General features: G+C 36.0%; 2 pseudogenes; one reads left to right on the forward strand and one right to left on the reverse strand.

The window, feature by feature from the left end:
• Window positions 1-4,534: 4,534 nt before the first annotated feature.
• Window positions 4,535-5,203, reverse strand: LOC112823676 (V-type proton ATPase subunit G 1 pseudogene; annotated as a pseudogene).
• A 10,586-nt stretch (window positions 5,204-15,789) lies between these two features.
• On the forward strand, window positions 15,790-17,246 carry LOC112823677 (elongation factor 1-alpha 1-like; annotated as a pseudogene).
• Window positions 17,247-27,526: the final 10,280 nt, after the last annotated feature.

Raw genomic sequence — 27,526 nt, forward strand, 5'->3', positions numbered from 1 at the left:
AGGATGTGGAAAAAACAGAATCTACATGCACTATTGGTGGAAATGTAAATTGGATAGCCAAAGTGGAAAACAAATGGAGGTTCCTCAAAAAATTAAAAATAGAATTAGCATATGATCCAATAATTCCACTGCTGGGTATTTATCCAAAAAAACCCCGCCAAAACACAAATTCTACTGCTGGCTATTTACCTAAAGAAAACAAAATCAAAAAGATATATGCACCCTTGTATTTATTGCAGCGTTATTTATAATAGAAAGGATATGAGAGAAACCTGTGTCCATTGATAGATGAATGGATAAGGAAAATGTGGTATGTATACAATGAAATATTACACAGCCATAAAAAAGGATGAGAGTGTGCCATTTGTAACAATACAGATGAACCTAGAGGGTATTATGCTAAGTGAAATAAGTCAGAATGAGAAAGACAGATATCATATGATTTCACTCATATGTGGAATCTAAAAAACAAAAAAAAAAAGAATAAACAAAAAGCAGAATACAGAGAACAAACTGGTGGCTGCCAGAGGGAGGGGGTGGGAGGATGCACAAAATGGGTGAAGGAGAGTGGGAGAAACAGGCTTTCAGTTATGGAATGAATAATTCATGGAATAAAAGGCATAAGGAGTATAGGTAATGATAATGTAATGGCATTGCGTGCGACATACGATAGCTACACCAGCAGTGAGCATAGTATAATGCATAGAGAAGTCACAGGCTGCCTTTTGGTTTTGTTCCTTGGTTTCCTTTGCCGTGCAGAAGGTTTTTATCTTGATGAAGTCCCAATATCATTTTTCTTTTGTTTCCCTTGCCTGTGGTGATGTGTCTATAAGGAGTTGATATGGCCAAGGTCAAAGATGTTTTTGCCTGTTCTGCTCTAGGATTTTGATGGTTTCCTGTCTCACATTAAGATCTTTCATCCATTTTGAATTGATTTTTGTGTATGGTGTAAGAAAGTGGTCCAGTTTCATTCTTCTGCATGTTGCTGTCCAGTTTCCCAACAGTATTTGTTGAAGAGACTGTATTTTTTCCATTGGATATTCTTTCTTGCTTGCTTTGTCGAAGCTTAGTTGACTATAGAGTTATGGGTCCATTTCTGGGTTTTCTATTCTGTTCCATTAAATGGAACAGAATATGTCTGTTTTTGTGCCAGTACCATACTGTCTTGATGATTACAGCTCTGTAATAGAGCTTGAAATCTGGAATCATGATGCCGCCAGTTTTGATTTTCTTTTTCAAAATTGCTTTGGCTATTTGGGGTCTTTTGTGGTTCTGTGAAAATTTTAGGATTGTTTGTTATAGATCTGTGAATAATGCTAGTGGTATTTTATGGGATTGTATTAAATGTGTAGATTGTTTTGGGTAGTATGGACATTTTAACAATGTTTGTTCTTTCAATCCATGAGCATGAATGCTTTTCCATTTCTTTGTGTCATCTTCAGTTTCTTTCATAAGTGTTCACAGTTTTCAGAGTATAGATCTTTTACTTCTTTAGATTTATTCCTAGGTATCTTATTGTTTTTGGTGCAATTGCAAATGGGATCAATTCCTTGCTTTCTTTTTCTGCTGCCTTGTTATTGGTGTATAGAAATGCAACAGATTTGTATACATTGGTTTTATATCCTAAGACTTTGCTGAATTTGTGTATGAGTTCTAGCAATTTTTTGGTGGACTCTTTGGAATCACTCAGTTGTACACCTGAAACTAATGTAACATTTGGTGTCAACTATACTGAAATATCTAAGTAAATAAAACAGATAAGCTTGTGTTACAACAACAAGAAAAAAAATATTTACTTTATAAAATAGATTCTATTCAAAGGTGAGAGAACACTTTCCAAACCAAAGTTTCTGAAGTTTGAATGTAATATCTTAAATAGCTTACATTTCATATTTTAGCAAGAAATCCATCCCTTTTTTGAAAAAGGCATGTTATAGGTTATGAAATAAAATAATCTAAATGTAATAGAAGATTAAATTTCAGGAAACAAAATTATTGGAGATGTTCTAGAGTAAAGTTATATACTGAAAAAAATAAAAAGAATTAAAAAAGATATGAGTTTGATTTTCTGGCTATTCTCCTCTCGTCTCCTCACCACATACTCCCTCTTCTGTGCTTCTTTCTTATAGATGTCATATTCTTCATTTACAAATTGTGACTTTAAATCTTATCATTGAAGTTTTTTGTTTTTTTTTATTCTTTTTTAATGTCAATTTGCTTTGTCTCCACACAAATAATCAAACATCTTGATTGTTCCATTCATTTTCTTTCTCTGGTGATTCCAGTATATGATCCTTTTGAGGATATGATTTTGTTGTCATGTGTTGACTTTTAACCATTTTAATCATTTGGCTCTCAAGCAATTTGGTAGGGGTTTTTTTGTGGGTTCAATGAATTTTTTTTCAGTTGCAAATTTTCCATGGATTTTTTCTTTTTTTTGGTAGAAAATTGAGACCTGGATATAAATGATTCCTCAGAGAGCATTTTACTTTTGTTCCAATGAAGTTCCTGGCTTTACTACCAGACAGGAGCCACCTTAGAAAAAACTTTTTGTTCTTTTTTTTCTTTAAACCATACAAGTCTTGTGAATTTTATCTGCAAATATGCTTGATAATTTCCAAATCCTCAGAGGAGTTTTTTTTCTCCCTTGTGCTCAGCAATAGTGAAGGAAGAACGAGGTAGAGGTGTGTGTAGGTGTGGTGATATGTGTATGGGTTTATTATGAGCTCATATTTGCTTTTGTGATGATGCTATAAAGCCCATCCTTAAACAGGTTCATCCATTAGCCTCCCATCTATGAATTGATCCTTCCTCTACCTTTGGTTCCCCAAGCTCCACAAGACCACGAACAGTGATACTTAAATTCACCAAGTTTGATAAATGCCCTCAAGACAACTGGTCTCAATGCAGATTCTAGTCCATGTGTATTCCTCTTTCCATAAACCCAGCACTGAATATCACGTAATCAAATTATGTTACTTACTAATACCTCATGTTTGTGTTCATTCACTGGCTTTCAGGCCATTCCCTTTTACTTCTAACCTCATTTATCCCCTGGCTCTTTATAATTATCTCCAACATCATTCGTAATTTAAGGACTGGTTACTTCAGTAGTAACAAGGTGATTCTGCTGAAATCCTAGCTCTCAGTTCCTCAACTTCTCTCTTATCATTCAATCTCAACCGTTCACTTTCAAGTGTAATGCCCTCTCGGAACTTGTCAGTACCAGGAACGTCAACTCCTCATTTTTTTCTTTTCCCATTTTCTAAAAAACAGCAAAAAAAACCCCAAAAACAAAAAAAAACCTTATTTTTCTGGCTCACTTCCTCAATTTGTCCATCGCTGACAATTCCTAGGACCCTTTAGGATCTTACTCCAGGATACTTTCACTTTTCAATGCACCTTTCTGGCTCAATGTCTTTCTTCCCTGCTTATCCAACCCAATGGTCAATCATAATTTCCTTGAATGCATTCTTCACTCTCTGTTCTTTCTGTGCTTCCTCAAACTCATATGGAAGAAACAGAATCCCAGTTAACTGCTTATAATTGCCTTCACCTATCTAGCATGATAACCTGCACTTACACCTTTAAAATATATTTAGAGGGCGCCTGGGTGGCTCAGTTGGTTAAGCGACTGCCTTCGGCTCAGGTCATGATCCTGGAGTCCCGGGATCGAGTCCCGCATCGGGCTCCCTGCTTGGCGGGGAGTCTGTTTCTCCCTCTGACCCTCTTCCCTCTCATGCTATCTCTCATTCTCTCTATCTCAAATAAATAAATAAAATCTTTAAAATATATATATATATATATTTAGAGTCCAATTACTTTTCAACACCTCCACTGCCATCACCCTGTTCAGAGCCACCATCTTTTCTCAGAGATTTTGTAGAAGGCTTGCAGAAGTCTTCTAACTTGTCTCCTTGTTCCCACCCTGGTTTTTCTACCATCTGGGCTCAACACAGCAATGATGGTCATCCCTTTAAAAATTAATTCAGATCCTGTCACTCACCTGTGCATGTGCACGCACACACACACATAAACACACAAGGAATATCTCCCCACTTCACTCAAAAAAAACCCAGGAAATGTATTAAAATTATGTACAATTAAGGTGAACCTATGTCTTAGTTTGCCCAAGAAAATTTCAGATTATGCCTATTTTCTTTGCATAATTATTCTTAGTTCATATTTTCATTCTTTTTTTTTTTGCATGACAAAGTCTTTACTTTCAAATGATTATCAGTACACCAAGTAAGAACATGTATACAAGAAGTTCTTGAATTCTATCATCTAATAATTTTGGGTAAGAAAAACTAAGAGCAGCCTGAACAATATATACTAGTATTCGCTGTTCCACCCTTAGCTGAGAGGACTTAAGGGCAGCTGCTGCTTCACACAAGTTAGAGTAACTATTTACTACTTTTTCATAGAGAAAGCCCCTGACCTTCAAGAAAGCTTTAGGGAAAAAAAATATTTAATCCCTTTCTTTCTTTAAACAGTTTTTTTTTCTACATCTAAGAAAGAAAAAGTATTGATACATATGTTGCTTGAACTAAAAGGCATAGGAAAACAGACAACGTATACACATTAAATTTCTAAGAAACATGAGGTAAAAGGAGAAAATCTTTGGATACACTCTACATTTGTACAAAGAAGCTAGATTTGCTATTCTCCAAGAAGTGAAGGGACCTACTACGTGATACACAGAAATAATTTAACGCCTTTTCACAAGGATGTAACTACTCAAGCTTTGCTGAAGCTTTGTATTCCATGAAGGCATCTAACATGCCAATCTGCACGCAGAGCTGCTCCTTCCTCCCCTATCCATTTATGCGGTAGTTTTCATGGATTTCTGGCCGGATGTCACAGAAAAAGGCCAGCAGGTTATCCAGGACTTCATCCCTGTTCTGCTGGAAGTAGGCCTGGAGGATGATCATCTTCTGCTGGGTCTCCTTCTCCACTTCAGTGTTGCAGCTGCCATGGGATCCCAGAGCCGCAGCTTCCTTGGCCTTGAACTCCTTCTCTCTTTGCAGACGGTATTGTTCAGTTTCAGCCCGAGCTTCTTCTTTGGCCTGCTTCAGCCTCCGGTTCTTTCGCTTGAGGGCCTCTGACACTTTCTCGGCGGCCCGCTTCTCGGCCTGCAGCAGCTGCTGAATGCCCTGCGACTGGCTGGCCATGGCTGCGGCGACTCTAAGGCCGCGGGACACGGCCTCCATATTTTCATTCTTAAAAGGGTCTTAGTTTATGCAATTAACTGTATTATTATTGCCTACCTTTAAGGCCTTATAAAATCTACCTTACTTCCATTATTTCACCTCTGACTACATCTCCTACTATGCACTTATTTGATAACTTACCTTTGATTTCTCTCTTGATCATCACCCGTCCATGCTTACCCCCTTGAACAATGTAGCATGTTGCTGCATGGGATCTTTGTGTTGACTGTTCTTTTTTCCTGGAAAAGTTAACCAGATAATCAAAGAACTATTTCCTTCATTTAATTTCATGCCTTTTTTTTTTTTTTCCAAATTTCTCTTTCCGAGGACAGCCCATCCTAACCACCCTATTGAAAATTGCAATCTGCCTCTGTAACCTAAGACTTCCAATTTCCTTTATGTTGTTTTATTTTTTCCTTGGTCATTGATCACCTTTTAACATTCTTTGGATTATATATATTTTTAAAAATCTGTCCACCTCCAGTAGAATATAAACTGCTTAAAGGCACAGATTTTCTGTTTTATTCTCTCTTGTGTTCTAAGTATCTAAACACCCTGCAACAAAGTAGTTTCTTAAACTATGTAATGAAATAAATAATACAAATAAGTTACTTAACCAAAAGACATTATTTTCTATTTTTTTAACATTTTATTTATTTATTTGACACAGAGAGAGGGAGATAGTGGGAGAGAGAGAGCACAAGCGGGGGAGCGGCAGGCAGGCAGAAGGAGAGGGAGAAGCAGGCTCCCTGCTGAGCAAGGAGCCCGATGCGGGACTCGATCCCAGGACCCTGGGATCATGACCTGAGCCGAAGGCAGCCGCTTAACCGACTGAGCCACCCAGGCGCCCCAAAAGACATTATTTTCTAGATTGAAAGGATCAACCCATCAATAATCATCCCAGTACATAAAAAAAATCCTCATACCAAGCAGAAAATATTCAAAATATTGTGGATAAAGAAACAGTCTTAAAGCTTACACAGAAGGAAAGAGACACAATTAGAATCAAAGTTCATAAATAAGAATGATATAAGAATCTTTTGTAGCCACATCTGAAGTAGAAGAAAATGGAGAAAAGCTTTAAGTGTTTTTAGGTAACTGTCCAATCTACTATTCTATCCCAAGGCAGTTCTCCCATCAAGGACTCATATTGAATAAGGCTATTGTGAGGTATCTACAGTCTCAAAAATTCACCTTTTATTCATCTTTTCTTCCTTTCTTCGGGAGCTAGTGCAGAATGTGCTTCACTAAAAAAGTAAACTAAGAAAGAAGAAGGTCCATGAGTGATAAGTGAATAGATATCTCAAAAGAAATAGAGGATGAAAATCCAAAGATAGCAAATTTGAAACAGAGTGGGAGGGCACCCAGAACAGGTTGGAGAATGGAGGCCTGGGGTTTTGTCATTCAAGAAGAGTTGAGGCAATAAGCTACATATTTTTAAGGAGCTGGAGCTGGTCTTCCTGAAGAAAATGAGGAGTCTTGAGAGGTTATGCCATCACAAAAAAAAAAAGAGCTAGTAAAATTCTATCCATAAGACTGATCGAGAGAGCTTGATAACATTTCAAGACAATCATTCAAAAATAATTAACTGATGAGAAACTGAAACCATGGATCTCACATACATGTAGTAGTGGGGTGCTAATTCTTAACAACTGTTTATATGTGAATCCTCAAGATGAGGAAGTACTATCAAACTGTTCCATAGCCTTAAGGCTTTTATCTGTAGAAACTATGAAAGGAATAGAAAATGGAACAAAAGGTGGTAACTAGAATAGAATGTTAAGTCAAGGGAGGTTTATGAATATAGAATAGACTTCAACCTATATAAAGACAGAGAAATTGTGTTATAAATAGGGAACAGCTAAATATACAGGTGAGTTAGGACTCAATAATGAGGTGATAGTTCTCTTTGAGTAGGAGGAGAGGGAACCAAAAAACAAGAAAGCAATCCTTCCTTTGTGACAGAAAGGCAGATTATCAATGAAGATAATGAGCAATAACATATATGTGATAATGAAGTATATTTAAAAACGTTTAGTCACTCAGACAGTTATTGAAGGTAATTAGTATAAGACTAATGTGCTTGCAAATTTATTTTATAAAAACTTCTTAAAATTGTCTTAAGAAAGGAGATTGAACTTTTTCTTCTAAAATTAAAGTCAACTGTAAAAAAAAGAAACTACCATATGCAAGATCAATTTATTTAATAAGTATTTACGAAGGACCCTACTGTATGCCAGATACTCAATTAAATGTTAATTGAATAAAGATAAAATGGTTGATAATTCTATTTCTATGTTTTTTCATACTCTAGTGCTAGTTTTTCTTGAATAATATTTAATTCAGTGAGGTGGGGAAATTGTGCAGAGACTTCATGAGAAAATATATTTAGTTTGAGGATAAGATCAAGATACTTTATTTTGGAAAAATATCAAACTATATTAATGGAGAATGGCAGTTCCCACTTTCTATAATGATACTAAGTTATATAATCTGAAATTGTAGAATTACATTCGAATATGTTGACATTTATTTTTTGAAATGGGGTGAGACTCAGTCCTATTTTTCATTTTGTGTTTTTTTTTATTGCAGAAGTCAACCATTGTATAAACAACTGTTTGTTAAGATATTGTCTGGTACATTATATAATTATACTGTCACCAATCTCCCTTTAGCAATTATTCTCCCCACAAACATAAGAGAAGTCTTATTTATGCAGCTTTGTAAAAGGGTAACAGCATATTAAGAGAAAATACACAACCTACACCTTTCCTTTAGTCTTACAAAAGATACTTCACTTAAATTATACAAAATACTTTCTTAAGACAAAGATTGTTTCAACAAATCATATTTCAAATAGAATATGTATATAACTCATGATTACATTTCAAGATACAGTGTTTTAATTCCAAGCCTTTACTGGGTTTGAAGTCATTATTGTATTACAAAGAACCAAGATTTAAAAGAATAATAATAATAAGCACACTTACCATGATGGAAAAAATAAAGTGGAAAAAAACAAAAAATATATAAAAAATAAAAAACAATCAAATGAATTTTTCAAAGTACTGCATCTTGAGGATAATTATATATATATATATATATATATATATATATATATATATATATATGTATTTCAAAGCTGCATCTCAAAGGTATCCTTAATATGAAAATAAAAACCCAACAGAACTTCCTGTTGAACCACTAAAGACTTAGAAGAATCAAATAATTTTTCAAAGTGGAACTTCAAAGCAAAGTATTGATTTGCACAATATTTATTAGCATTTCTGTACCATATATATATATATGAGATACTCTGGTAGGTAGGTACTATGGGAATAGAGATGTCTATAAAGTATTATCACTTTTCCTCAATGCACAGATTAGTAAGTAAAAAGATTACTGAATACTTACTGTATACAATAGAAAGTAATAGATAAGAAATGTGTAAAAAATACTATGGAAGGGGGGCAACATTACATTTTAAAGGTGAGAATAAACCATTGCAAGATGAATAGAAATTGGTAATTTGGTCAGTGTATTAGATTTCTATGGCTGCTATAACAAACTTCTACAAATTTGGTTGCTTTAAAAACAACAGAAATTTGCTCCCTTATGATTGTGGAGGCCAGAAGTTCAATGTCAAGACTATGGCTGGGCCACACTCTTTCTCAAGGCCCTTAAGGAAGAATCCTTTCTTGCCTCTTCCAACCTTTGGTGGTTTCAGGCGTTCTTGGCTTGTGGTTGCATAGAGCTAATCTCTGCCTCTGTCCTCATGTGGCTTCTCTATAGCTACCTCCTCCTCTTCTGTCTCCAAGGACATTGCCATTGGATATAGTGTCCATTCAGGATAATCTCATATTAAGATTCTTAACTTAAAGACATGAGCAAAGATCGGGCAAAGTCATATTCATTGATTTCATGGGATGGGACATGAATTTTTGTTTTTTTGGCCATTATTTAACTGGCTAGTCAGAAATTGGTGTGAGGGATTCTTGGGGGGATAATGTGAACAGATTTATAGAAAAAAAAAAAAGAAAGAAAGTAGCATGCTTTAAAGGGAAAACTGACCAATGTAGAAAAATAATATAATGTATAAATATGTGGAAAATCAACTGAGACCAAAAAAGACTGAATATAAGACCAGGAATGTTGGAACTTATCTTGTAGGCAATGAAGAAGCATTGAGTTACATTCAGGAGAGAGAGCACATGCTTAGAGTTTCATTTTTAAAACTATTATGTATGAGGAAATGTCAATGAGAGGAAAGAATAAAGACTGAATGTTCTAGCCAGTCAGCCATAAGAAAGAAGGAAATCCTGCCATTTGCAAGAACATGGGAGGAACCTGAAGGTCTTATGCTCAGTGAGACAAGTCTGATGGACAAATAGTGCATGCTCTCTCTTATATGTGGAATCTAAGAAAGCCAAACTCGTGGAAACAGAGTGGAGTTGTGGATATCAGGGGCTGGGCAGTGGGGCGATTGGAGAGATGTTGATTGAAGGATTCAAACTTGCAGTTACAAGGTGAATGAGTTCTAGAGATCTAATGCACAGCATAATGATTATAGTCAACAATACTGTATTATATATTTCAAAGGTGTTAAGAAACTAAATCTTAAATATTCTTACCACAAAAGGAAATGATAATTATATGACCTGATAGAGGAATTAGCTAATGCTAGGTGATAATCATATAGCAATATATAAATGTATCAAATCAACATGCTCTACACTTTAATCTTACACAATGTTATATGTCAATTATATCTCAATTAAAAAAAAAAAACAGAAAGTTAAGCTGGTAGGAAGAATACTGGAGCTGACCTTTTCCTGGCCATGATATTTCAGCCTATGGATGACTTTCACCAATGAGAGTTGAGAGGAAGAAGGGACCTCTTGCCTTCTGTGGCATGAACACTTTCCCCTTCACAGGTCCTTTTCTTCAATACCTCTCTAAACCCTTTGGGCAGCACCCACAGGTACCTTTGCTTTCTTTAACACCACTACACAGTATAAATGCAACAATAGCTACATATATCCTTTTCAATTTTTCAGTAGCCACATAAAAAGTAAAATGGAACAAAATAATTTTAATAGTATTTTAAATCAATATAGTTAAAATAGCATTTCAACATGTAATCAACATAAAAAATTATGAATAAGATCTTGCTACAGATTGAATGTTTATGTCTTCCCAAAATTTATATACTGAAACTTCTATAATGATATTTGGAGGTAGAACCTTTGGGAGGTGATTACGTCATGAAGATGAAGCATTCATGAATAGGATGCGAGCCTTTATAAGAGAGACCCTAAAAATCTCCCTCACCCCTGCTGCCATGTGAGGACAGAGCAAGAAGACAGCCAGTCTATGAACAGAATGCAGGCTCTCACCAGACACTCTATCAGTGCCTTATCTTTTACTTCCCAGCCTCTAGAATTGTGAGAAATAAATTTCTGTTGTTTACAAGTCACCTAAGTCTATGATATTCTGTTAAAATAGCCCAACAGACTAAGACAGAACTTTTACTTTTTTTTCAAGGCTTTGAATTTGGTGTGTATTTCATACTTATACCGCAGCTCAATTCAGATGAACCACATTTCAAGTGCAAAGTGGATATATGGGGTTAACAGCTATCTTATTGATGATCACAGCTCTGTAAAATGTCCTTGTCTTTGTGTTTGTCTCAATAAGATAATTTGAAATCTGGCAGTCACATCTCATAGAATTAAATGAGGGTATAGAGAAACAAATAACAATGTGTTTCTATGCATGCGAGTATTTCTTTTCTCTCTATATTTCCTTCTCTTGCTCTTTCCTTTCTCGTTTTAAGCAGAAAATCATATCCATCTCACTTGGGAACTGGTCTTCCTTATTTATATGTTTGCACCCCTCCCTCTGGTATTTTCCATATTACCCCATGCCCTGCCCGTTAATGACAACTTGTTTGAGCATGCCTACTTAATGTTGCATTACAACAATAATTATGATTTATTTTGTTCACATCATTATCCTAAAATGCTGAAGAGTTGGCATTAACATTTACCTTCTCCAGATACTCCCAGAGGCAAATGTACTTTGCAATTTGATGTGAAGTGCAGGTGTTAGAAATAAACCTGGGTCTGAAAACAGAGCTGCTTGGGTACCACTGTTATTTTGTATCCTTCTTCTGGCTTGAAATATGATGCTTTGATGTAACCGACTGTATATACTAGCCTGATAGATCTCCCTGTAGGCACATTTAATGGATGAAAAGACTAAGGCAAAAAGGAAAGATTAATTAGTTTGTCTGAGGTCCCTTAATAAGACAGTGGCAGAGACAATAGCAGAGATATGTACCCAGCAACATGAATTTGTAGGAATTTACACAAAGTACTTGGCAACTTAATTTTCCTTGATGAGAACCATAACTACAGTGTAAAGAACAGTAACTTCTGGATGCCAGCCACTCTAAATGAATTTAAACTCAGTCATGAGTGTCATGTAAATGCGTTTGTATTAATTTCATATTTGCTGTCAATCTTTCTCCCATGAAAACTGATCTGTATCTTTATCTTGAGCTATCTAAGGGCCGTTATTTGTTATGCAATCTCATGAAAACAGGTGTTTGTTGCTGAGTTCCCCAAAAGGACTTAGCATTTCTACTTTATATGAAAATATTTATCTTCAAATTCTTATAAGAAGTTACATCAAAGAGTTCATGAAAATCTACACATTAGCTACCAGTTACATACAGATCTTTTCCTTTGCATATTTGAAGCCAGAAAGATGGAAGTTTGATCATGCAAATTTGATGATAGAGCAGATGATGTATATTATAAATAAGTATTGCATGAAAAGATCATGTAAATATTAGTTACTAAGTTATAATACTAAACTCCTAAAAAATACTAAAATCCTAAGTTTGAAGTGTGAGGGATGGAAGAAAGTAAACTGAGCTGGTGATGGTGGTGATACAGTACCTGAAAATGTAAGTTGTCTCGGCACAGTCTTGGTTTATTGATTTATTTATATTCCAAGATGGGCTTAGTGTTCTCAGCTTGCCTAAATTTTAGGCAGATTTCTTCCTGATTATAGGCCTCAACCTCTCTTTTCTTAGAACATTTACTTTAGAAAACTTGCAATTATAAATTCTTTCTTTGCCTCTTTGAGATGTGAGTAATCATGTATATATAATGTTTTTATATAATATTATATATACAGTTTTAAAAATACATGGTTTTGTCACCAGTTAGACCCCAAAACCTGACCTCTACTGCCTACCTGCTTATACTAACTGACCCTTGTCCCACATTTTTCCTTAAGCTCTTCTTTCCAGCTTATCTCTTAATTCAGACAAATGGAAACCAAAACCACCCTCAAGTGACAGCAAGTGCTCTAACAAGACCTCCCACCAGCCCAGACCACCCAAACCAGTTTGATTGTAATCCCTAACTCACGCCTGCGCAGATGGACCATGACATGACCTCTAGAATAACCGACAACTACCTTTCCCTCATTATAATACTAAAATTTCTGCCCAAGGAGAAACACAAGCCTCATCTACATAACATGCAATGTATGTATAGGCGTGTTTCCTTAAGGCACGTGCGCAGCCTTATGCCCGCCTTTACATAGAGGACAAGGCTTCCCTATCTAAATATCCATCCTAACCCTAAATGAAAGGAACCCATTTACCCCTGCTGGGGGAGTCCTGGCTTTGAAAGTTATTCCCCGTGATCTCCTTATTTGCTGCAAATAAAGTTTATTTTGTGTGACAACTCCACCTTGTGTATGTGTGACTCACCAAGGAGTGCACTCACATTGGTTTGGTTACAATTTTAGGTATATATAATTTTAGATATGTACATAGTTTTAGGTATATATATAATTTTAGGTATTACATAGTTTTAGATATATGTATTTTAGGAATGCATTCAAAAGCAATAATCACAGGGGCGCCTGGGTGGCTCAGTTGGTTAAGCGACTGCCTTCGGCTCAGGTCATGATCCTGGAGTCCCGGGATCGAGTCCCACATCGGGCTCCCCGTTCAGCGGGGAGTCTGCTTCTCCCTCTGACCCTCCCCCCTCTCATGCTCTCTATCTCATTCTCTCTCTCAAATAAATAAATAAAATCTTTAAAAAAAAGCACTAATCACAGATTTATGAATAAGAATATTAAAAACAATATTGTTTATTTTTAAAGAGTTTTTTTATTTATTTGACAGAAAGAGAGAGTAGCAGAGGGAGAGGGAGAAGCAGACTCCCCACTGAGCCGGGTTCTGATGCCGGACTCCATCCCAGGACCCCGGGATCATGACTTAAGCCAAAGGCAGACGCTTAACCAACTGAGTCACACAGGCTCCTGAAAAATAATATTATTTAGAATAATAAAACAATTACAGCAATTAAAAGTTTCAATAATAAGGAATCATAATATGGAATACTATAGAAACCTTAAATTCATGATTTGAGACTGTTTTTAACATGCAAATTCTCATGTTGTATTTGCAGTTTAAAGACTATAGTGCAGGTGAGCCTGGGTGGTTCAGTCATTTAGGCGGCTGCCTTGGGTTCAGGTCATGGTCAGTCCTGGGATCGAGCCCCGAGTAGGGCTCCCTGCCCCTCATAAGGCTCTCCAACCTGCGGGGAGCCTGCTTCTTCCTCTCCCTCTGCCTGCCACTTCCCCTGCTTGTGCTTGCTCTCTCTGTCAAATAAATCTTTAAAAATTTTTTTTGAAAAGTCTATAGTACCTATATCATTACCCCATTTTTAATTAGAATGCATTTATATGGAATATAATTTTGAATAAATTTGTATTTAATAAAATTCAAACTTTAAAATAGTAATTGCTGGGTTTGAGCAACTTTAATTTTCTTCTTTAAAAATACTATATCCCTTAACTTCTTTGCAATTAACAAATATGGTAGAAATCAGAATTTATAACGATATTTTCCTTAAATTAAAAAAATATTCAAACTTCCTTGTGTGAATTTATGATTTTTTATAAACTCAGGTCAAAATTCACTGAATAGTTGGTGATAGGGAAAATTGACTTGTGCTTGTTTCATTATTCACACAGCTGTCTTAATTACTAGTAAATTTGAAACAGTGAAGGTTTTTTTTTTGTCATATGCCCTTCAGCTATTTTTTAACTTCTTTATTTTTTATGCCTTATGATCAACTGAAATTAAAAAGAAGTAGTTTTAATTTAATACAAAAGTTAATTGTTCAGCACATTCTGCCAGTGAGTCTGGTCTTGGGTCTGCAAGTACTTTGCCTGAAGCAATACAATTGCAGTTACTCAAAATACATACCGTTCAGAGGATGTATGTATTTTAAGACCCACTTTGCACAGGTTGGCCACAGAGTTACCTTCTGTTACCAGTATGTAATGATCCCTTCATTGAGGTAGGTATTATTTTTAGCAGAGTTAGTCTTCTATAGCCTATAGTACAGAAGATAGAAAAAAATGACAAAAACACTAGCCTTCCATTTTGTGACATGTGTTACTATCAGTCACTATATTATGTAGACTATACCACCTGGAAAATACAAGAAGAAATAGGGAGAGGGTAAATTATTTTCCTTGTATGTATTGTGGAAATGTAATTTCTTAAGGGGGATTGGTGAGAGAAAAAGATACTGTGTCAATAGTATTATATCCAGTATGCAGAACAATCGCCTGCCATCCTTTCAGAGTTAAGTATCAAAGCTCAGGGAACTGAGCAGGTAAAATAAAAATCAATTTGAGACATTTTTCTTCTCATTTATCTGGGCCAAACTAAATTTCTTTCATAGATTCAGATTAGCTCTGATTAATATTTCTGATTTTTATTTTCTTCTGATCTCAAAATCTCTTTGGTGCAGTCTACCAATCCTGAAGGTTTTTTAAAAATTTTTGAATGCAAAATTTAATTTTAACAGAGGATATGTCCATACTAGATTACTAATCTTTTCTTTTATACCTATGTCCTAAAAGTTCTTCTTATAAATATTTATTTATTTATTTGAAAGAGAGAGAGAATGAGAGAGGAATTGCATGAGTGGGGGGCAGGGCAGAGGGAGAGAATCTTCAAGTGGACTCCTCTCACCCCTGAGCTTGAAGCCTGACACAGAAGGGCTGCTCATGGGTCTGCCCATTCTTGGAGACACCTGCTTCAAATGCATCAACACCAGCAGCACAACACCAGCAGGACAGCACAGTCAGCCTGAGATGTGCCTATAATCATGTTGCATGCCCCCGACCCGTGAGATCGTGACCTGAGCTGAAATCAAGAGTTGGGCACTTAACCGACTGAGCCACTCAGGCACCCCTAAAATCTCTTCTTATAATTTCTTCTAGTCGTCAGTCAGTCTTTATGAAACATATTAAACATAAAGTGACATAAGTAATAAATAAGCTTTCCTTTTTTAGGGAAAGAAAAAATTGTTTCAAATTTCTTAAATGTGAACAGAATATAATTATACTATTTATGCATCTTTCATAGGAATCTCTTTATTTAAATTTTCTAAAATAATAAAATAGCTTTTTCACAACAGATTTGCTGCCAAAATACAGGTGACATGAAAACCACCACTATACCTAAACCAAAATGGGAAAGGAAAAGGCTCATACCAACATTTTGATCGTTGACACATAGACTCAGGCAAGTCTACCGCTACTGGTCACCTGATCTACAAATGAGGTGGGATCAACAAAGGAACTGTCAAAAAATTTGAGAAGGAGGCTGCTGAGATGGGAAAGAGCTCCTTCAAGGATGCCGGGGTCTTGGGTAAACTGAAAGACGAACGTGAACATGGTATCACCGTTGATATCTCCCTGTGGAAATTCACATTGATGTTTCAAAGCTACTGAGAATGAAAGTGAGTATTATGTGAAAGACCAGTAAGTATTATGTGACCATCATGGATGCCCCAGGACAGAGAGACTTCATTAAAACATGATTACAGGCACATCTCAGGCTGACTATGCTGTCCTGATTGTGGCTGCTGGTGTTGATGCATTCTAAGCAGGTGTCTCCAAGAATGGGCAGACCCATGAGCATGCCCTTCTGGCTTACACACTGGGTGTGAAACAACTAATTGTGGGTGTTAACAAAATGGATTCCACTGGGCCACCCTACAGCCAGAAGAGATACAAGGAAATTGTTAAGGAAGTCGGCACCTGCATTTAGAAAATTGGCTACAACTCCAACACCATAACATTTGTGCCAGTTTCTGATTGGAATGGTGACAACATGCTGGAGCCAAGGGCAAACATGCCTTGGTTCAAGGTGACTACTTACAAAGATGATAATGCCAGTGAAACCACACTGCTTGAAGCTCTGGATTGCATTCTGCCACCAATTTATCCAACTGACAAGCCCTTGTGTCTGCCCCTCCGGGATGTCTACAAAATTGGTGGCACTGGTACTGTCCCTGTGGGGCCAGTGAAGACTGGTGTTCTCAAACGCAGCATGGTGGTTACCTTTGTTTCAGTCTGTGTTACAACTGAAGTAAAATCTATTGAGATGCACCATGAAACTTTGAGTGAGTTTCTTCCTGGAGACAGTGTGGGCTTCAGTGTCAAGAACATATCTGTCAAAGATGTTTGTCGTGGCAGTGTGGCTGGTGACAGCAAAAATGACCCAACAATGGAAGCAGCTGGCTTGGTGGCTCAGGTGATTATCCTGAACCATCCAAATCAGTGCTGGATATGCACCTATGCTGGATTGTCACAAAGCTCACATTGCTTGCAAGTTTGCCAAGTTGAAGAAGATTGATCGTCATCCTGGGAAAAAGCTGGAAGTTGGCCCTACGTCCTTAAAATCTGGTGATGCTACCATAGTTGATATGGTTCTTGGCAAGCCTGTGTGTTGAGAACGTCTCTCCTCTGGGCCGTTTTGCTCTTCATGACATGAGACAGATGGTTGTTGTGAGTGTCGTCAGAGCAATAGACAAAAAGGCAGTTGGAGCTGTCAAGGTCACCAGATCTGCCCAGAAAGCTCCGAAGTTTAAATAAATATTATCTCCAATTTCTGCCACCCCAGTCTTAATCAGTGGTGGAAGAGTGGTCTCAGGACTGTTTGTGCCAATTGGCCATTTAAACTTAAGAGTTAAAAGATGGGTTAATGATAACCATGGATCGTAAAACCTCAGAAGAAAAGGAGGAGGTTTTGTGGACCGTTTGTTTTTGTGAGTGTGTGTGGCAGTTTTAAGTTACTTAGTTTTTAAAAATCAGCACTTTTTAATGGAAACAACTTGACAAAAATCTGTTACAGAAAGGCTGAAAGTTTGAAGTACACAGGCTGTGTGACCTTTATGATGAATGGAGCAGGTCGGCTGAATTATGGTCCGGTGAGTGATACAAAGCAGCATGGCAATATCCCAAGATAAGAGAGGAAGTAAACTGTAATTTTGTCCAAGGATGGCTGGAGAGGGATAGAAGACAAAGACCGGAGACATGATCATGAAGGTCTTCATAAACCATGTGAAGAAAGAGTTTGGGGGTGCCTGGGTGGCTCAGTCGTTAAGCATCTGCCTTCAGCTCAGGCCCTGATCCCAGGGTCCTGGGATCGAGCCCTGCATCGGGCTCCCTGCTCATCGGGAAGCCTGCTTCTCCCTCTCCCACTCCCCCTGCTTGTGTTCCCTCTCTCGCTGTGTCTCTCTCTGTCAAATAAATAAATTAAATCTTTAAAAAAAGTTTGCACTTTTTTTGACAACAATAGGAGCTAATGAGGAGCAGGTGAAGGATGGGCTAAGATTTACATTTTAGGAAGACTACTTTAATGAGATTAGGATGAGAGATATAGAGAAGACTATTGAAGGAAAACAGGTAAGGAATGAAAGAGCTTCTGATTTAGGGGCATAGCAGGAGAGGTGAGAGAGGAGGACAGCAAACTTGAGAAATATTTACATGATAAAATTAATAAATTTGGTGATTGATTAGCTTGGAGTGAGAGGGAAGAAAGAAATTCTGTCTTAAATAATTGAGTGATATGTTTACTAAGAGAGCAATCAAGGGAATGGCAATTCTGGGGAGCAAGATTGGATCAGAAACAGTGGTGAATTAACATTTGGAACTTTCATTCTCAGTAGCTTTGAAACATCAATGTGAGGATGTCTACTGGAGAACTGGGTGAATTGTTCTGGGTTTGGAGTTTAAAAAAAAAACTTAGAAATTGCAGAATTCATAACAGTGATTTTCATCCTGCCCACCTCATCTTTTTTTTTGGCAAATAAACTTGTTGGGGGAGACAATATTATTGTTATATGTTCCTATATTTTTTATTCAGTGTGACACTCATATTTTCCATCTCCCACCTTGTATCTCTTACTTAATTTTACAAAAATGTTCCTCACTCATATACTTAGAGGGAATATTGATGATGGGATACACTAAAAATGCAACCAATTACTGGAGGTTCTTTAAAAAAATGTTAATTATATCTTTCCAAATGAAGTCCCATAATACTGTCTGTTGTTTATTTTTTAGATGAAAACATTTGTGTACACATGGTTTCTTAAAGACCGGTTATCAGGTATTCAAATGAGCTTTATTTTCTCTTATTTCAGAGGTTGTCAGAAGTTATATTCAGATTAGAGTATATCCCTTTACTATGAGATAATACCAGATGAACATAGTAGGAAATATTTACAAGAAATATACTATCGGGCGCCTGGGTGGCTCAGTTGGTTGAGTGTCCAACTCTGGATTTTGGCTCAGGTCATGATCTCAGGATCTTGGGATTTAGTCCTGCATTATTCTGCACTGGGTGTGGAGCCTGCTTAAGATTCTTTCTCTCCCTCTCCCTCTGCCCCTCCCCACTTGTGCTTTCTCTCTCTAAAAAAAAAAGGGAAAAGAAATATACTATCTAAATTTAAACTAATATGTACCATTACTAGATAGAATATGCCAGTTGCTCTTCCATCATAGATATCCTTAGCTCCTGGTAATAATATTTTATGTGCTGTCTTTGAAATTCAAAAGTGCTTCTAAACCATATGCAATATAACTTGTTCCAAACATCTCTGAATTAAGTTTTATTATCCTTCTTTTATAGGTAAGATAAATGAAACTCCATAAGGTCACACAGTTTGACTAGCATAACACAGGTCATTTGTGAATTGAGCTGGGACTAAACTAAATATTTCAAGTCCAGTGATTTTCTTTTTCTCTCTCATAAGGTTTTTCTTTTTATCAATGAATTCTGTTTTCAAGGTTGCTGGCCCACTTTAGGAATGTCGCTCGTAGAAATAAAATCACAGGTCCCCAAATGTATTGAACTCAAAACTTTGGCAAGATAGTTATTAAATCAAATCAAATTTATGTAATCAGTGAAAGGTTTGTTAATTTAACTTGTAATATATAATTTTTTTATTATATATGTACACACACATATCTTTATACCAGGACTCATTGCTGGTTAACAATGTCTTTCACACCCATGCCCATACACACATGCACACGAACACATATATCAGTATTCAATATATATCAGTATTCAATACTAGTTAGCAAGAATAGCGCTCATTTATATAGAATGTACATACAATTTATATGGAATTTACAGAGATTTATTAGCTTGTTACAGCTTACCAATGGTTAAATGGCAGAGCTAAAATTCAAGCCCTATTCTTCTGAATCTGTATAATTTATTTTACTACATCATAAATAATGCCATTATAAAATTGGGAGAAAAAATTATTATGAGAAATCTTATTCAGATTTTGTTTGGAAAAATTTTAGGTATTTAATTTTGTTTCATAAAATGCTCTGATTCAAATGAATGTTTGCTGGCTTCACACTGTACTAAGAGACTTCTATTAGTTCATACTCCAAACACTAAACATTTCCTTTCGCTTTTCTTTTAGAGATTGCAAAATAAAAAACAAAATGTCCCTTTACTTCATAAATATTAAAGCATCAGAATAAATGCAACCATTTACATGCAACTCAACAGGATCAACTAGCATATGGTCATTGTATTCTTTTGAATATTGCATTGGAAGATTGATCACCAACTGTCACCCATATGAACTGATTTGCTGATCAAGATGGTCATATATAAAATGCTTAGTTGCATAATTTAGAAAACTAAAATGTTTTAGCAATGAGTGAATCAGATTTTTCATAGATCACACAGATAAATATTCATTCTAGTAACCTATCCCATTTTATTCTGAGTAAATGCATCTTCTTAATTCTTTATCCTGTATCATAATGCTTGTGTGCTTTCTCTTGTTTTCTCCCTATTTACCTATCTACCTACCTATCTCTATCTATGTTATTTAGAATATGAATCATGGAACACTAAAAAAAAAAAAAAAAAAGAATACACATCAGAGCCAATGCTGAAAAGTCTAGGGCAGAAGAATACTCTGCTTGATCCACAGGTTGGTATCTTTAAGGTTGCATATCCATTGGTTTGTAATTCTTTCAATTCTGTCTTCCTTGCTATGTTGGCTTTATCCTTTACCCTGTTTTCCCTCACGGTTGTCAGATGGCTATTCCATTCGGGCTACATGTATGAATTTATTTATTTATTTATTTACTTATTTACATCTAAGAGAAGAGCATTGCATCAAGTTTACAATTATTTAAGAGAAGATATGGGCTTCCCTCCATTTGAACTAACTCAGGTCCCCCAAACCAATTGCTAGGGCCAGATGAACAGCATCTGTTAGTTTATCTTAGTTTTAAACCACTGCCAAGTCTAGAAAGATCACCTTGACAAACATCAAGAACAACAGCAACAATAGAATTACTAAGATTAGCTTAAGCCAATCAGGGCCATCCCTTGGAGCTTAGAATGGAATCAAAACTCAAGAGCTGTCTAAAACACGGAAAGTATGACTTGATTCTCCAAAGTAAAATCTATTAGATTTTACCATTAAATGAACTATCATAGAAGTACAGGAAATATGGGCATATACTGAGGTACTAGTATTTGTATTAGATACTCTTTTTGGAGAAGAAAAACTGTCAACAGAGGATCACACTGAAACTTAAAAAAGACACCGAGTCAGTTTTCCAATTATATTTTTTAAGGATTCTCCAAATTCTTAAAAAATAATATTTATGATTTACAATTATTATATATAGTTACTGGCATTGTGTGAAATTTTACAAATGGAGGATAAGAAGAAATTTAGTGTCATGCTTTAATATTTAAGGGGGTTAAAGATTGAAGTAAAGCCACTTAATTATTAATAAATTTGATGATTTGGATAGTATGCTAAAGAAATAGAAAAAAAATTATCTAGTTGTTGAGAGAAGAACCAAATAAATAAGTATTGCAGATTGGAGGAGGTTCACATACATTTTGCTTTCACAATATATTAGATAAAAGAAAGGTTTAGTTTTGAGGGATGCACAGTTTGAGAGAGCTTGGTTTGTTTGTTACTTAAGTGGAGAAGTGTGTGTGTGTGTGTGTGTGTGTGTGTGTGTGTGTGTGTGTGTAGATCAAAGGGCAGAAAGGATAACATTAAAGATGGAAGATAGAATGATTGGTGACAGGAAGGTGTAGAGGAAGAACCGTTTTTTCAGTTGACCTGGTGGAGAAGTAAGCTCTCAAAGCCAAAAGATGTGTCTTTGAAATCGGAGATGAAAGAGAAAGCTTGGACTTGGTAAGCAACTTCAGGTTCAGAAAAGAGGAGGAAAAAATGAAGAAACTCATCAGAATAGCCACAGAATTTCAGAAAGTAAGATGCAGAATTTTCTGCTAATTGTCATAATATTAGAGATTGAAAGTTCCATATAGTGAAGTATTCGAAAGACTGTTTGGAGTAATAAGGGATCAATTAACAATAAAACTAATAACCATCTGCCCAAGTTAAAGGAAGAGTCAATAGGACGGGAGATTGCTGATAAACTGAGGAAGTTGGAAAAGATTCACATAGCTTATGGAGCCACTCACAGGCATAATTTTCTTGTAAAGGAGCAAGAAAGGAGAGAAAGAAAAAAAGAAAAGGGAAAATAAAAGATAAAAGAATCCATTAGTCCGCAATGGAGTTGAGCCTCTTATAAATTACATAATGAAAACATCATAATTCTACCATTTAAGTCAAATATGTATTTTCAGGTATTTATATGTTCTGATAGCCCAAATAATCAATAAACTATTGACTTGTGCAAGTTTTTCTTTCCTATTAAATGGATTCAATGCTACAAGTATATTACAACTATTTCTACTCCTTACCTATTTTCCTTCCCTCCCTTCCCCCTTTTTTCCTTCCTTCCTTCCTTCCTTCCTTCCTTCCTTCCTTTCTTCCTTCCCTCCCTCTTCCCACTTCCTTCCCTCCCTCCCTCCTTCCTTCCTATCTTCCTTTTACCCTGTTTCCACGCACAAATATTTTGAGTGCCAAATATATGCCAATTGTCAAAGGACATAGTACAGATTTGTAATGATCTCCTAGCTAATAGGAAAGAAACAGACACAGATGTTTTGATTACAGAGTCACAGGGTATGAGAGTGGCAACAGACGGCGTGATGGTAGAGCATTAACTCTTGAAGGATGATATGACAGACCGTAATATTGTTTACAAATGGCCTTTGTCTCCTCAACTGGCCCTTTCCTGAGGGCCAGTTTCCTGAGCCTTGGCTATGTGACTTGTTTTTGCAATAAAATGTAGATGAAAGTGACAAGCAGAAGTTTTATAAGCCACTGCAATCTCACCATTTTTTTCTGTCACATGACACACAGTGTCCTAGAGAAAAGCCACTCCTTAAGCCTAGATCCCAGAAAGTAGAGTACATGAAGCAAGACCACAGCTTACCCACAATGGACATGCCCATGACAGAAGAATAAACATTGGTAGGCTACTAAGACCCAGCCATTAAGAAGGCATGGTTTACTTTGGAGCTGAAAGTTCAATGCAAATGTGTACAAATGGTGAGAAATGGAAGGAGAGGTGAATTACCCACCAAGGGAATTCACTTTTTGTCGCTGCCTGAGGGTGATCCGAGGGCTTGGAATCTGGGAATTGCCTTTTGTCCTACTGCAAGACCCGGCCTTTTTAATCTCATTTTTAGTTGTAACCTGCTTGAAGGCAGAGAACACGGGAGTCTGTTACCTTCTTGAGGAACTGGACCTGTTAAGGTATTTTCTTATAATGTAAGAAGAGCAAGCAGAGAAAAAGATAATGAAATTAAGCCTATGTTGGCTCAAATTTCAAGGATCTTCTAGAACAGAATTTCTTTTTTTTTTTTAAGATTTTATTTATTTTTTTGAAAGAGAGAATGAGAGAGAGCACATGAGAGGGGAGAGGGGCAGAGGGAGAAGCAGACTCCCTGCTGAGCAGGGAGCCCGATGCGGGACTCGATCCTGGGACTCCAGGATCATGACCTGAGCCGAAGGCAGTCGCTTAACTAACTGAGCCACCCAGGTGTCCCTAGAACAGAATTTCTTAAACTGTGGAAAAAAGAGCAAGTTTATTTCCACCATCATCTACCTATCATGGAGCTATACTTTAGTAAAATTTAAAAAAATGAATTGTTAGAAAAATGATAATGAAAAAGACATACAGGACACCTGAGTGGCTCAGTCAGTTAAGAGGCTGCCTTTTGGCTCAAGTCATGATCCTGGAGTCCTGGGATCGAGCCTCACAGTGGGCTCCTTGCTCAGCAGGGAGCCTGCATCTCCCTCTGCTCCTCACCTCCTTTGTGTTCTCTCTCAAGTAAATAAAAAATCTGAAAAAAAAAAGACATACAAAATACAAGTCTAGATTTTTCAGATTCAGTAGGCATAAAATTGCTCTGTGAAATTTCTATAGTTGTTTCTAAATATTTAGTTTTAATTTTTGTATTGATATTGTTATAGACTAAAAAAGTTTGTAGACAAGAACTGCCTTAAAACCTTTTGATTAGAATAATAAAAGAATAATAGAATCATATTATGCAACATAGAAAATCCACAGATTAAAATATCAAATAAAGAGGTAAATTGTAAAACCAACCATCTAAAGAGAGTTGTCCTGACACCATTATTAATCATCTTTTATTAAAATAAAGCTCTCTATACTGAAAAGTCCCTACTGCCATATGGCCATCTAATTTAGAATGAGTCACTAACCTTATTTTATCAAAATAATGTTTCAAAAACAATATTTCAATTTAATTTCTCACCTCCTGAAAGTTTCATACTCATTCATATGTATTTTTTTCAGACTGAATAAATACAGCAAAATGAGGAAACATTGAAATGGTTAAAAAATTCCAGTCTATGAAATAGGATCAGAAAACTGAACTCTCTCTCTTTTTTTTTTTTTTTGTAATGAAAGTGGCTAAGTTCCTAAAAGCAAAGAACTGAATAGCTAATTGGACTTGATTAGACAAGTAAAATTGCTAAGATTTAAGCTTCTCCCTAAATTCATATATTGGCTACTGATCTTGAATAATGGAAAATGTCGTACTACATTGTGCTCCTATTATCTCTAGAGAGAATAAAGAAGCCATGGTGATTAGCAATCTTTCAGTTGGTGGCATATAAAAGTGCATTGCGACATTTACCGATATTAAAACATTAATGATAATAATTGAAACATTTTGTATATTTTTCTCCAGGATTCTGGCAACACCACTCACTGCAGCAGTTAAGGCACTGGAGGAATTATAATTAAATTTCTCCATTGAGAAACCTCCCCAGGAATGCTAATGATGTATTTCAACATGTTATTTATCCTACTCAATAATTCCTCATGAAGTTTAATGATAGCTGTCTTTATAAATAACAACTGATAAATATGCTTTCAAGATACAAAGAATTATAAAGCTGACTACTTGCCAAAAGACTGGAGGATGTTAACATACACTTCAATATTTCCGTTAGAAAGGACGCGCTTTGTATAGCCATAGGATAAGAATGGGACGAGATAAGGTTAAGCAGTGGTCCTCTGCATTGTGTTAGGGAGAGATAATCTGCAGACTTTTATCTAGTAATAAACTATGTCTTAGTGAGAGAGAATAAGATATTTTGGACTGCAGAAAGCTTTTCACTTCACTACAGGAGCTACTACTGAGAGAGGGGATGCTCAATTCTCTCAATTCTATCATAAGAAAATAAATTAAAAATAGATAAGAAAATAACAGCAACATGAACAAGAGAAAACCTATGGAGTGAAAATTTGTTAACTCCCTAGGAGGAATTCAGTAACACATAAGTTAGTCTTTTTGTAAAAAGGCTGCTTCACACTGGGCCTCCGGGGGCTGTTTGTTCATATGCCAGAGCACCTGCTATTAATTTCTTACATCCCATTTCAGGAAGAACAATTCCTGTCTCTGTCTTCCTCACCTCTTTCATCATGTCGTAGTAGGAGCAACTAAAAATAAACCAAGACAGATAGTCAAGACACGGGTTTTTGAACAAAAATTCTGCATTAGTAACCCCTCATTTGGAAGGGCTCAAAAGTAACTTCGGTAAAATAAAAGGTTATTAATTTGATCAAGCCATAAAGCTAGCAGGTGGTTGGGGTGGAACACAAATTTCAATCTGTCTGATTTCAGAGCTTATTCATGTAACCAACATTCTATAACCATATAGAAAATCTGCAAAGAATCTTCACGCGTGCTTCTTTAATTAAGCTATTTGCTAATAGCTGGTTATAACAGTAAACATAATTTTGTTTGGTCCTTCATTTTATAGGCTAAATATGCCATCTTCTTTAGCCTTCTTTTGAAGAATTGTTACCTTGGAAAATGGGTTTGACCCTTTATCTCAAACATTCGACAACATCTCTTAACATCTATTGCTGGATGGCATTCTCTTCATACAAAAACATATCTTCTGTGAAATACTTTCTCAAAATGTTCATTTCTAAATCTGCTTCTTAGAGGGAAGGTTTCTGAACAGTGCATTTGTTTCTTATATGGAGACACATCAGAATTAATACTGGGAAAGCAGATGGCTGAAGGAATCCCCGCATGAGAGGATCTTTCATTTTGCAGGACACACACATGGTTGTAAAGGAATAAAATATGAGGAACAACCTCATGGCACTCTGAAGTGAAAGCCAGAAACCATAGGCCAAGGAAAGGATCTTCATGCTGCCTGAAAAGCATTTCCCCCCAGGGATTGATTATACTCTTGAGTTAATCCTTCCTATCATTCCTTATGCCATTTGCTACTACGTCTATTTACCCAACTTTAACGAAAGTTGAAAGGAAATAGAAGACTTTTTTTTTCAATCAGATATATTAGGAAGAGTCTCTTTATTATCAGAAAATTGGTATGGATAAACTATTTCGCTATAAAACATTTTCCCAACAAGTGGCCAAGTTTAAATATTTATAAAAGTTTGTTTTGCTTTACTGTTTTTCACAAAGTAATTTCACAACAATGTTCATAACCAAGTTTTGTTGCATATTTTGCCCCCTCAAAATTTGAGTTGTAACACATTTGCTTCCGAAAATTAATAATGTAATTTTTTTTTTATTTTGGAAAGATCATGTTTTTGGAATTTAACTTAGCTGGAAAAATTGCAATTGTCAATTTTACTATGATATCTGCCTCCTAGAAAGGCCTAAAAGAAATATGTGCTGTGGGTATTTAATGCCCCCAAAAGGTATAGCAACTTTATTATTGATTCCATCTGATTTAGGATTAAGCCCTTTAACAATTCTGTTTTGACCTAGAATTCAAACAGAAGACAAGATGCTGCAGAGGAGAAAGAACCAAATATCAGATTGTGTAACGTGGCTTTCTAACATGCTCTGGGAAGTTCCTTCCCCTAGAAAAAGAAGGTGGTGCTGGTGGTGGTTGAGAAAAAGCAAATGCTGGAGTCATAAGAGAGTCATACAAAATTTAGAATTCATCCTCTAATCCTTGGTTTGGTCATAGATATATGACTTCAGGGAAAATCAGTTAACCTCCCATTAATTTTCCCTGTGATAATATATTAAAATGCTTATCTGAATTTATAGGGCCTGCATCCTTTTTACCCATTTTCGTACTTTCTTTAGCATCATATGCATTCATCTGTCTGATTATATATATATATATACATATATATATATATATATTTCAAAACATCAAGGGATCCTGGGCTTTGTTAGCCTAGAGGAAATGGACAACTCCTTATAGTCACAAAAATTAATCTTGTCTATCATCCCTGATCATACATGGAAGTATATTAAACTTTACAAAATGCAGGAAAATAAATAAAACATTAATTGTATATGTAGTTAATGCCCATGACAGTATAACTGTCCATAAATAAGGACAGATTTTTACATCTTTTATGAGAGTTGCCATTAAATAATATATAAATTCTTTATAAAACATAGATCACCTAGAAATAAATATTCTCTCATCTGATTTAGATAAAATGACAATTTTCTATGTCAATAAGAA

Source organism: Callorhinus ursinus, unplaced genomic scaffold (genome assembly GCF_003265705.2).
Source record: "Callorhinus ursinus isolate GAN/ISIS: 27379988/994484 unplaced genomic scaffold, GSC_fseal_2.0 scaffold5, whole genome shotgun sequence".
NCBI lineage: Eukaryota > Metazoa > Chordata > Mammalia > Carnivora > Otariidae > Callorhinus > Callorhinus ursinus.